This window comes from Mastigoproctus giganteus, chromosome 10, assembly GCF_048544385.1.
Source record: "Mastigoproctus giganteus isolate SK-2022 chromosome 10, ASM4854438v1, whole genome shotgun sequence".
NCBI lineage: Eukaryota > Metazoa > Arthropoda > Arachnida > Uropygi > Thelyphonidae > Mastigoproctus > Mastigoproctus giganteus.
This window is the reverse complement of record NC_143584.1, coordinates 143,161,155-143,174,773: the sequence shown is the minus strand read 5'-3', so window position 1 is coordinate 143,174,773 and position 13,619 is coordinate 143,161,155.

Sequence of the window (13,619 nt, the reverse complement as noted above, 5' to 3'; positions counted from 1 at the left end):
TATGAGATACTACGAAAAAATTCTGATTACATGATTTAAAATTGAGTTTTAATTATTCATTTAGATAACTACTTTTTCAATCGGTGAATGTAAAGTTAAAATTGAACGTTAATGGAAGTAAACGAATCGTGAATTAGTCCTCTTTTTCGTAAAGAAGAAACAGCTGTGATGTTACAACGATTTAGTCAGAGCTAACTTCGAATTTGTTTGTACTTCTTATTGGATTCTTATTCAATTAAACTATTTTAAAAGCACTCTTAAAGATATTCTTTGCGCTATTTAAAACACTACAGTTGATAGAAGATCGATCATTTTTCCTCTCACATCGTAATTAATATTAATCAGCAACATTAAAATTAGAAATATCTGTTCTGTAATTATCTTTATAATCGCCGGTGCCTTATGATCAATGCCGTTGCCGAGACTAAACTCAATTCCCCTGGCCTATAGCGGTGAAGAGTGTTGTGCACAGCAATTTGCCTTCTGTATACAATAAATAGTCCTTCATTTGCCGAGTATGAATTAGAATAAAATGAAACCGCCTATTACGTCAAGCTTCACAGTTACTTTAATCACCAAGTTGTTTTAGAGTACACCAGTATTCAAGAGTGTTTTATTTTAATATCTTCAAGTACAACTGCATACATTTTTGCATGAAATTATTAGTTCTTCAACCACAGCAACGATAATTTTGAGGCAATCTATATACAGGTTTCAAGAAAGAAGTCACTTCACTACCCTCCAAAATGTATATACGGTAGTAGCAGGGATTTAGGAGTATCAGCGACTAAGACCATATTGCTCTGTAAATTGAGTGTGCTCTGGGAGAAAAAACTATGCTCCCCTCGCCTGAGACCGACTAACTCAGCCACGTTGTGAAAACGGTCCATAAAATTCCCTCACATCATCGACGGAACTCGAACTTGATCGCCGTCCTCCCCGCCCAGTGTGTGGAGGACGCGTTCCTGCCATCTGTGATATCCACACGAGGGCAAATGTATACAGATATGCCTCGGTTTCCAAATAGCGTGAGTGACAGTGACGTCACCCCATTCCTCCTGCAGAACAGTAAACTGTAATCCTACTGATATGAGAAGTGCTGGCCTGGCTCTCACCCGAAGTTCTAGTTCATCCCACATTTGTTCCATAGGGTTCAAATCAGAACTCTGCGCCGACCATTTAAACTTTTAAATATTCATGTTCATAAACCATTCTCGAACAGCACCGGCGGTATGGCATGGAGGTGTAAACCGCTAGAATTTGCACGAATTAACAAGCCAGCAATGTGACATCCGACAATAAGACCCCTATTGACATCAGTCAGCTCGCCTCTAAGCCCATGACGAGAACAATTAACGTGTAACACATACAGTTTTTTTTTTTTTTTTTATGAAAACCCCAAACACGAAAGGTATCAAAACCTATAGTACTTAGTACCGTGCATGGGTTGAAGGAGAAGTATGGGGGAGGGGGGGGGGTACCGGAAACTTTGCTCTAGAGACTAAACATGGGTTTCGTCTCTAGAGCAAAGTTTCCGGCACCCCCCTATTTCCGGATATTTCTTGGAGGCAGTGTTTGTGACACGGCCCATGATTTTGTTGTCCCATCCCTCCCAAAGGAGAACTTGTCTCGGTGCAGAGAACACCATCTCTAGAGCATGCCATCTCAAGATCAATGGACTAATGTTCTCTTTATTTCAGATGAACTGAAATCCCGTCCTGAAGTTGATTCTCGATGGTCTGGAGAGAACCAGGAACACGCTTCCGCCCGTTTAACATCAACGAAAGAGACTTATCCTGTTGGTCTGTGGAAGTTAGGATGAGGTTATAATGAACAACGGATCAATCTCCATATCTTTGAGAGGGCACTTTGAGCGCTCAAATGTAATGGGATAAGATCCTCAAACCCTATATGAAGATTTTCTGGGGTTCCATAGGCGCACCCTAAAATGTTCAATTCAATAACATAAATGATAATGCTCTCCCTGATAAGACTCACCTGGTTGATGATTTCCTTCAAAGTAAGTACCTTGTTTGGATTGAGTGGCAAGACAACTCTGGATATGAATAGGATTGAGATTATCTGGAATGCTTTAGGATGACGAAATGGGGCACGTCCATCCCTTTCCAGAATCTTCAATGCACTATGATCTGCTCTTGCAGAAAAGTCGGATTTATTATCATATAATGCTTTATCATCAACCGTTAAGTAACTATGGAAACTTATGAGGATTTTTGGCTGTCAGGAATGGTCATACTTCCTCCTAAACGCTTTAATCATGCAGGACTGGTGGCCCTTAGCTTTGGTTAATCGCAATATCCTGATTATTACCGGTATTAATGGAAACAGGAGAATATTTCTTATCACAGTTAATATTGAGTCTTGTAAAAATATTTTCCTCCAATAGATTTGAATGAATTTCATCAAGTCAATCTCAATTTCTCACTGATGGTTGTAATTTAAGTTGTGGTCACCAGTGTAGTTATAATGAACAGCAGTACTAATTACGATATCCCAAAAGTTCGAGAACTTATGGCATAATAAATACAGGATACTCGCTTCGGAGCAGCCGCTCTCTCCCCCGGCCCCCTCGCATTGATATAACAGCTTACAACAATTTATGAAGTAATTGTGAACAGCTCTATCACAGATGCCTGAATGACTAACGCCAACGTATCGAAGAAATTTTACGGCTCTGAGCTGACAGAAAAAACAGAAAAGCAGGCCGAAAACATCTGAAGGATGTGGAGCATATGGTAAAACACTGATTTGATTACCAAAAACTGTTGTGTGCGGTCACCCCTGCATGCAGTTGAACATCAGCTTTCAGGAGGAAACCAAACGAATGTCCACATCCGGGATGGTGAAGACGTATACTCATGCACAGGCATACCAAAACTGCGGTTAACCGTTCCTTCCTCAGGAACAAATTCCGTGTGCACAATACTTTTAAAAATTCGCGTCATTCAAGCGATTCAAACTCAGGCCTTTCCACCCGATGTGGAAGGATTATGAGTATGACTACTGCGCCTAAAAATACATCCGCGAGGGTGTATTTTGAGGCGCAGTACAGATTTATTAGTGCAGTGTTTAAAACTGATTTTCTCCAAGAGAAACAAACGTGCGTTTATTTTGGAACATTATCCTGCGCCCATATCATTCTTCAATGCCAAGGGGCGTTCACTGATAATATTCCTTGTAAACTTGCACCAAACACACCGAAAAGAGTAGATGCACATCCATACAAACAGGATGGACACGTCCAGCACATTCTGTTAACTGCTTTAATAAAAAGCTGTATTATTTTTTAATAAAATTTTGCTGTATGGATGGTAAACTCGGTTGAATTTTAATTTTTTTTTCTGTATTTACTTCCTTTACTTTTCTGTACAGTACTTTTTTTTTTAACCTGTACTTATTATATAATAATCATAATAAGCTTTTTATATGATAGACGCTGTAAAAATGGAACGACGTGGAAAAATCAACAAAAAATCCAACTTTTTTTCCATATTTCGAACATTACAATTAAGTTCAACAAACCGTTTTTATCTTAAGTATTTCCGCAAAAAAATATTTTTGGAAATTTCATATTTGAATATAATTATAAAAATCTTTTGCAAAGATGGGGCCGAGGTATGTTTAAATTGAAAGTGAAAAGGAAGAAGTAAAAGAAAAAAGAAAAAGTAGATGAAAATTGCAGAGAAGGAAAAAAAAATATGCATTTCAAGAAGGTTTACAAACATCAATTCACTGAAGAATCTGCATGAAAACGGGCATAAAAAATATAATTATAATTTTTCCTTTTGCTATTTTCTCTTTCCAGCGTGAATTTTATGACGATTTATAAGCTAATATTAGTATTAGCAATGGTAAACAATGCAAGAAAGCAAGCTTATACAGCATCAGCAAAAATAAAAACTAATCCTTTCTTAAATGTATTCAAACTATCAACTTCCACAACATACCACACAAATGTGAGTTTATTGCAGCAATCAATTACTCCCGTCTGAAAGCGAATTTTCGCGCATTTATCCTGAAATTACTTTTTCAAATTAAATTTAAATCCCTTTATGTGTCTCTCCCGAGAATGAGTAAATATGCCATTAGCATTTAGTTTAATTAGTTTTCAGTCCATTTAAAGCGTCAAACACTTCAAATCACGCCTATTCGCAGGAACCTAGTTAACTTCCGGACGCTGAAAATTTGCAAAACTCGAGTCTTTTTAGTAAGAGTACCCTTTCGTTCCCCTCACTAATCTTGTTGCTTTATACCGCACTCATTACAACGAATTGATCTCCTTTCCAAAATGAGACTAACAGACGTGTATACAGTACTCAAGGTGCACGTTAGGCTGCACTAGCAGTCTGTCTGCATTGTTCAGAGAACTTCGTGGAACTTGACAATTAACCTCGTATTTTTCTAGGTATTTTTCTTTCTCTACTATCCTCAGTGTGGTAACACTCTGGGATTACTGCTACCTATATTCAGAACCTTGCCTTTTGCCTTTATCAATGATACACCTCAATTGTCAATTCCCAGCCCATCTGCCTAATTATTCTAGGCGTTGTCGCAGAAGCATGCCATGATTCCTCTCATTAATCACCCTGCTACCTCCATATCATCAACCTAACCTTGATCTGCCTTCATCAATATTATTAATAAATACTGAAAACAATAAGCGACGACAATAAGGGACGTAGCACTGAGCCTGAGCACTACACTACTAACATTAGTCCAAAAAGAGCAGTGGCCATTGATAACCATTCTGTCTCCTCCAGCTCAACCATCCCTTTATCCATAGCAGTAATTTGCCACTAATGCCACACTTCTCAATTCGTACAGCAGTCTTATGTGTAACGGTTTCAAAAGCTTTTCTGAAATCTAAGTACAGTCAGTTCTGCTAAAACGCGGTATATATGTTCCTAAAAATCTCCGCGTTATGGTATTTCGCGCATTAAAAACATCAGGGCTTATGGAGAAAATAGGGATAGGGGCAGAGCACTAAAAAAAAAAAAGTTCAGTCTGGAAAGGAAAACACTAAAAAAAACTAGAAACCTAAAATTGCTAACACAGGTTTAAACATCTTAAATTTCTAATAAATAAATAAATATTACAGTAAATATAGCACTTTATCTTGACAAGATACCTTGTATTGGTCGAAGACTATGTACCCTTATGTACATAGCTTAATTAATACTGTACTGCAATATGTGCATACTAATTGATATTTCTGTTCACTGACATGTTTTTTTTTTTAATTTAAAACATAAGCAATCAATAACAACAAACACGGCACGCAGAAATTGCACAAATTAGATATGGAGTAACAAGTTTATGAAGCTTAAAAAAATAGGAATGAAGAGAATATTCTGAAAATTTATTTATGCTTTTTATATGATTGGAGATTTCATGGAAGGGGAAACACATTTAACCATAATAACGTAAAAACCCACACAATTCCAGCTATTGGTATTATCGAAAATGCAGTAAGATCGAGTTTACTACCCGTTTGTAATTAGATTACACTAACAGAAAAGCCCAATAAACCGGGAACTTCAAATTGTTTTTATTGTTTTATGGTACCTCTGCTCACGCCTCACGAAATTTCTGTTCGAATAGAAAAATGTGAACTCCTGAAAATATGAGTCGGCCTACAATATCACGTGTGTGACCTTTCGCTGAATACAGCGAATGACGACCACTACAACTACAGTAAATATGAAATATAGCTCCAACACATTTGACGTTTGACATTTTTTAAGCTTCGTAAACTTGTATGTATTGATGAGCAGGTCGCTACGTTCAGCTTGGTCCCGGGTTTTGCGCTCACCTGGTGTTACTAGCAGACGAAAGAGAGCATGAGCCAGCGCGGAAATCGCGTTATACTCGCATTGTTCCCTAATATATCAGTCGCGTTAGAACAAATTCACGTTGCTAAAATGCGAGTTATGGCAAAACTGACTGTATATGATGTCAAAATTATTTTTTACATCCAGTTCCTTTGTTAAAGCGTCATAGTAGCTGATCCCCGTTAGCAGATGCGGACTGGGCCAAAAATTCTAACCAGGGAAAACTTGTAGCGGCCTCATACTAGTGTTTATGGCCAAAATCATGGCAGCCTCCGGCCCACCAGGGTTTCCCAGATAAGTCTTATGGCCAGTCCGCCTCTGCTCCTTAGCAAATCCGTACTGTGGGTACCATATTACTTCATTCTGCTAAGATAATTCTACATCACTTTTCTTAACAGCTGACTCCATTTTTGCCTCTGGGTACCATATTACTTCATTCTGCTAAGATAATTCTACATCACTTTTCTTAACAGCTGACTCCATTTTTGCCTCTGGAACAGAAATCAAGCTTCGGTCTGTAACTACTCATCCCCCCCCCCCCACTTTGTGAACAGGGTGAGTTACTTAAAAAACGCTCCTGCTATTTTTGATATTAGATTAGTAAGACACAGTAACTATAATTCATCGGGCTATAATTAATGACAGTATTAGTTTTTTTTTTTTTTTTTTTTAATAAACTGTGATATTTTAGTGTGACTGTCGCTCCCGATATTGTTTGCTTATTCTGTCTAGTAAATTATGCTATAATTTTTCCTTCGAGACCCATTTCATTATTATCAGTGATTGACCGTTGACAAGTCATTTTATCGTATTTTAACTTTTTTAAATGTTGTATTTATTAAAATTCTTTGCAAGATAACTTAGTTTAATTTTTCATCAAGAGATGGTGCTAAGATATCACTCGTATTCTGATATGACCGTTGGTTGCTTATATTCCGATACGATCGTATTTATCACGAAATACGATCCAGTGATGTCTACATGATAAAACTTACTTATTCATAAATTTAAAATTGTTTTGTTTGTTTTTTTTATTCTCACACAAACAATTTTTTTTTCATTTCCACTACCCCAAATTCAAGTAGGAACTAGCTTTCAGTTTTGGGAAAGTAGGACAGCTAACATTTAAATACTTTAAATACACAAGATGATAAAACAACTTTTACAGTATAAATAGAAATTAACTGCACCAGAGTATTCATTACAATTCTAAGTTATCTGTAAAATGTGTGTCGTAATGGTGTAGCACAGTCCACTGAACCAACAACTTAACTTAGAACTCATTTAGCGACTCTGTTATCACGTTCTGATCAATGTGATGTGGTTCTGGAAGAACAAAGGCTCTCCAAAACCCACCGAATATTGTACCAAATCAATTGCTCACTGCGTATATCTACTGTATATCTATTGAAAGATATACGTGTACATTTTTGTGCAGTTGTATAAATCTAATTTAAATATAGCCCATCTGTGTTAACAAAAAAGTTTTGAATGTTTCCCAACCAGTTGTAAATTCGTATTGTTGTCAAATAAATTATTTATTCTGTATGAAACTCTGAAAATTAATTTACTTTGTCTAGTTACAGTAAAAGCACAATAACCATAAATCCAAAAACCATTGATATCACAGAAAACATAAATAAAATGGAGCAAAATGCTTCCCTGCGAAACTCTGTAACAGGTAACAGCAACACACAAAAAAAGAGAATTTCATAAATTTTCGCTGCAAAAAAGATTTTCACAGAATACCAAGATTCATAATTTTTAAATTCACAATTTCTAAATGCAAAAATATGGTTTATTTCTGGTTGCGTACAAAACACACACAAAAAAAAAAAAAAAAAAAAAAGTGTTATTGCTGCTAAAGTAACCCATATCTACTCATGAAACACTAGTATCATTGTATTTTTTAACAAGAAAAGTTTTAACTACAATAATCTTTAGAATCAATCAATTTTACTTACAATTTTTGTCCTCACGCTTTAGCGAAGGCGTACCCCCCTTCCCCAATTTACAATTCGTTGTAATGGAAAGAGTAAAAATTATTTAAATTGCAAGGACGTAATGATCCGCAATTACACGATATTTCTGAATTGACCAATGCCTGCACACAGTATTAGTAACCAAAATAATGAAATTTAATTAGCGCAACCGAATTTAATATGAACATATTTGCGATATCTTATAATAAGATGCATACTATAATACAAATTATCTAACTCCTTGCTTTTATTCTCTGCATTTACGTTTACAAGACTTCAAAGCGTACATTAATGGTAGGCCTTCCAAACTACCAAAATGAAAAGGTCATAATTCTTTAATTTACTTAGACAACATTCTAAATAACTGAGCTATAACTGTTCTACGCACAGCCAATTTTAATTATAGTTAGCTTCTGCACATATATAACAAATTATACATGCGTGTAATAATTTTTGTCCACATACGAAAGTTTGGAATGGTTTGAGCCTCCAACTTAGAACTTTAACTTCAAAAGAAAACTTTATCTTCAAAGGAAATAAAAAGCATCCTACCTGGTGTCTCCTTAATGCGGAAAACTGAATATCATACTTCTCTTCCCAGTACACCCAATGATTTCTACATACACATAGAGAAGAAACAGAAAGTTCAATTCCTGAAGAATTATGCCTTTCATCTCAGAACGCTGTAGTGCTACTAATAGCTTTTGACCTTTAGTAAAGTCAATTAAAAGCAGACGATCCACGTGTATAACTACAAAGTGATAAACTCCAACGAATATAATTTCTAAACTTCACGTAAAACTGCATATAAATATCTTTATATTTGCTTAGAAGTTAAATGTACTTAAGAGCCAACGTATGGTATAAAAAGACATTAAAAGTGAAATGAAGCAACTTTTAGCTTTAAGTTACCACCTTTCTACACGCAAAACAAAACTACAAACGTCATTCCTTACTACAACACACAAACGCTTTGCCTAATACAAATACAAGTAGCGCCTACAGCGGCCTAAATTTAAAACATATTATTAATAAATAAACAGTTAAAAAAAAAAAATTCAGTTATGTGTAACAAATTTGTTATTGTACAAGGAAATAATGTTATACTGTATTACTTTTATGCTTCGCTATTTATTTATTCTTTTCCTTTTATGTTTCGAATATTTTAACCAGCAAAACAAATATACATAATAATATAAATAAATAAATATTTATTCATTGCAACTACAGCAAGCCATGGCTAAGGGCAGAAATTCGTAACGAAGGAAATAAAATAGAAATATATCAAATATATATCAGAATTCATATACAGTATACATTAACAATAAATAGGAATTATACAATGAATTAATAAAATATTTTGCAGAACAGCACAATTGTCTTTCAGTTTCAATTACTGAGTTGGAGGCAGGCTGCTGTTTTATTCCTCTTCATCTGATTGGAAATCTGACTCCTGTCGGCTTTAGAGTTGAGTATCTGCTGTAATGATTTATGAGATGGAGGAATTCATTGGGGAACATTCTGTCCATTTGTTTGAGTCTGGAGAAGTTGAACTTTAATAGGAATTCGCATCATGGTTGTTGGTGTCTTGAATTTTCTCTGTTGGGAGCAGCTATTATGTTGGCTAAGCTTGGTGAATCGCTTGCAGAAGTAATTAACTTTGCAAGAAGCATGACTCCAGATTCGTTCATCATCTGTTGCAGAGGCTCTGTGTTCAAGTTTTCATAAATCTGTTGCCTGGAAATTGTATGGGAAAAACGAAGTTTACTTTTCAGCCGCCGACCGGGCTAGCCGAGTGGGTAAAGTACCTGCCCGGCAACCCAAAGTGTAAAGTGTATTTAGGGTCATACGGCACCAGGGGTTTCCCCCATCTCCGCGTTGTTTACATTGTGATGGGTGTGCCAGTTTGCTGGAAATGCCAGAGATTTAAAAGTGTATGGATATTGTTCACATGTAGTGTCCTGTACCGTTGTTCATCTGGTCATTTAGCCGCTGGACCCCTACTGAGGCCCAACGTTGCCCCACTTTCGCCCCGTGGAGGCAGACCAGGTACACCAGTATTATAATTAATTTACTCTGGCAGGTCCTGCCACCTAATTTCCTGAGATTTCAGTGGCTAGGATCTTAAAAAAAAAAAAAAAAAAAAAAATTCGCACGTTGTATGTTGATCACATACATGTTTCCCGGTTTGAAGGGGTTGCATTTGAAAATTTAATGGCCGGGGAGAGGGCGAAATAATTTAGAGAAGCTAGAATTTTGGTGTGGGTCTTGCGCGTTCGATTCCCGCCTCGGGCTTGGATCAAAGTACTGTAAAAAATTGGGAGGTGCAATATGGCCACAGAAGCCGATGCGCCAACAACTACCAAAATCAAAAAAAAAAAAAAAAATCAAACTTTTCAGCCCTCTAAGAACCCAAATACCCTAGGCCTAGTGCAAGGAATTTCTTTACAGTTACTTGTGGACAGCACCAGACTAGATGTGGGAAGCATAAGATAGAATGAGAAAGATGCATCTTTGAACATGATTTATGACTTTTTTTTCCCGTCAATCTTTGCTGTTTCTTGTTTGATTAGCTATTTTGCTTTTTGAATTTTTTGAGCAACATATAAATAGTGTAAATTAAAGTAAAGATTCTTGTTAAACAACTCTAGGCCTTTATGAGCATAGGCATTTGGAATCCAGACATCTGCAATTTCAATTTCTATGTGGTTTGGTTGCTTCTGTAAGGAATAAGTTATTGGAGCAGATTTGTTTGCATTTATAGCTAGATTGAGATCTTCCCGATACTTAATGATTCCATATATCTGTAAATTGGCATCATGGTTAACTTTGTGATGTCATCGCAACCTTTGGAAATAATAAATAACTTTAAATCATCGGCATATGCCAGCAGATTTGGATTTTCTTATAGAAGTGGTTTTAGAAATTCTGAAAATATAGTACTGGAGGGTACACCTCCTTGAGGAATGCCGGTTGTGGTTGTGATGCAAATATTATCAGTACTAGTGAGAAGAGGAGATATCTGCGATTTAAGCTGTACTGTAGGTAGGACATTACCATTGTTTCAACGACGAACTGACTTTTTGGATTTCGAAAGCTTTCTTGTGATCTACGTTGTCAAATGCACCTTTGTATTTGTCGGCGTTAAACTTCAATTCCTATTTAACTGAAAGACATCGCATTGTACCTTATCTTGAAACGCATTTTGGATGCGCACAATGGTGTCAGCTAGGCTTGTTGTTGTGGAGCGCCCTATAGGACCAAAATGCATATTGACAGGTGCATTAGAGAAGGTTGCTTCTTGAAGATATGGCAGCATGATTTTACAAATAATTTTAGTAATTATTGACGATACAGCAATCGGTTGATAGCCTGCATGGTTATTACTGCTAGCCTGTTTAGGAATCAGCGTAATCCTGAAAGTCTTCCATTGTCTTGGAAGGAATGGTTGAGAAATGCGCCTGGAAATGATATGGACTAAAGAATCAATGATGTATGCGCTGGACAATTTAATAATAAAACTAGGGATGACGTCTGGGCCTTCACTGCTATCAAGGCGCAATTGGTTAATTATTTGCTGAACTGTATTTTTGCTCCCATGTTGGTTAATCAGCAGGGCTTCACTAGGAGGCATTTCATGTTGCACACTATCTGCTTGTTTATAAGAACAGAATTCTTTAAATCTATTTTGCATATCGTCAGTGCAGATGTCAAAATTTCTTGTTTCCATATTGAATTTTATCCATTCTAAGACTTGATCGCGCTGTAAGGTAGCTCTTGTTTTAGTAGAAATTGCTCTTTTATTGTGCTTAGCCTGAACATTAAATAATTTCTGTACGACTGAATCTTTCTGAGTTGAAATAATGCTCTGCTCTTTTTATAATCAACCACCCGCTAGCTGAAGGCAAACTTCCGCACATCTATCCTGCAACCATCCTTCCTCAATTTGAATTTACGTCCCCTCACATGTGTAGTCTGAGCAAGAGGAAGAATTCCATCAGCACTGAGCTTACTCAATCCATTCAAAGTCTTAAATACCTCAATCAGATCTGATCTTGGGAAATCCACACCCTTTTGTTCCTTTCACTAATTTTGTTGTCCTACTCTGCACACGTTCTAGCTGATGTACATCCTTTCTAAAATGAGGCCTCCAGATCTGTATGCAGTATTCAAGATGCAACCTAACCATTCACAATCACATCAGCATCCCTTCTATGAAAATTCCTATATGTATATCATTGATATCATTGACAGAACTCCATAAGCTCTCCTGGCTGCCTATCTGCACTGTTCAGAAAACTTCATATCTGACTAAACAGTCACTCCTATGTCTTTTTTATTTTCCACTATCGTGAGTATAGTATCACATAGTTGGTAAGTTAATCTGGGATTACTGCTAACCATATGCATTACCTTGCATTTGGTAATGCATTCAGTCCATCTGCATAATTCTTTTTTCAGATTTTGTTGCAGTAGCTTACCTTGAATAAATATAGAAAACAAAAATGAGCCTAGCACCGAACCCTAAAGTAATCCATTAATAACATTAGCCCATGAAGAGCAGTGTCCATTGATAACCACTCTCTGTCTTCTCTCACCCAACCTTCCCTTTATCCAGAGCAGTAACTTGTCCTTAATGCCACACTGTTCCAATTTGTACAACAAATCTTTTATGTGAAACAGTATCAAAACCGTCCCTTAACAAATCCATGCAGTGATTGCAGTATAATTGCATTCCTGTATAGATGGTCCTGCATTACTTCTTTAACCTTAGAGACTATTATTATTTAAATTTTAAAATTAAATAAAAAATAAATATTAAGAAAATGTAAATAATTAGAAATGAAATGAAATTATAAAAAATAAGCGCTTCAACATGGATACCTGTAATATATCAGCCCATATTTGCCGACTTCGAGAGCATAAAACTAGTACCATTTTTATAATAGTTCTTTTCATTTGGTGAAAAGAACTATGTGAAATACGTGATAGGAAGAAACTGCAGTTCCATATCTGATGTGCCTCCTTTCTTCCTGAAATTTATTTGTGAAGTGATTCAGTGAGTTTGCCAAGCGAAATCTTCCAATGTGAAATGCCACCACGTTCAGTCAATTGTAGAGCGCCTGGGGAATAGTTCTACGTCTTGTAACTGGTGTATTACTGACTACGTTTTATACTGAATCCTGGTCCTCTTCACTGGTATTCTTACTGCAGAAAGATACTGCAGATAGGAAAACCAGCTCCCTGAATTTAATCTTTTGGCAACTTGATAAACAGCTGCGCAATTGTAAGTTTCTTACTAAGGGAAACGCGATTTAGAAGACATTATGGTGCTAAATTCATGACAATTGAAATTTAAAGTATTTTCTTCGATACAGCAAAGTTTCAGAAACTTCGTAAATTCAGTTTCCCATGGCTTAAAAAAGAAAAGTGAGTTCTTGGAAAACACTATTAGGTCTACTTGAAGAGTTAATTGTATTCCAACAACCAGCTTTATATCAGGGGTACTACAATGAAGACAGAGTAACGATATGTTTACAGAAGAAGGAAACTGCGAAAAAAAAATGGTAAAACATGATGATATATACAGTACAATTGAATTGCGTAACGTCTCTAACTATTTGAAAACGTTTGAGAATATGGTGCGAGCTAATACTACTTAAAAATAGTTTTAAAAAGGAAGACACGTCATGTTTTCCCTTCTGAACCAATAAATTAGTTTGGAAATTTGAACCGTTAAATTGGAAGGGATTTATGTTAGCAGAAAGGCAACTTAGACTATAAC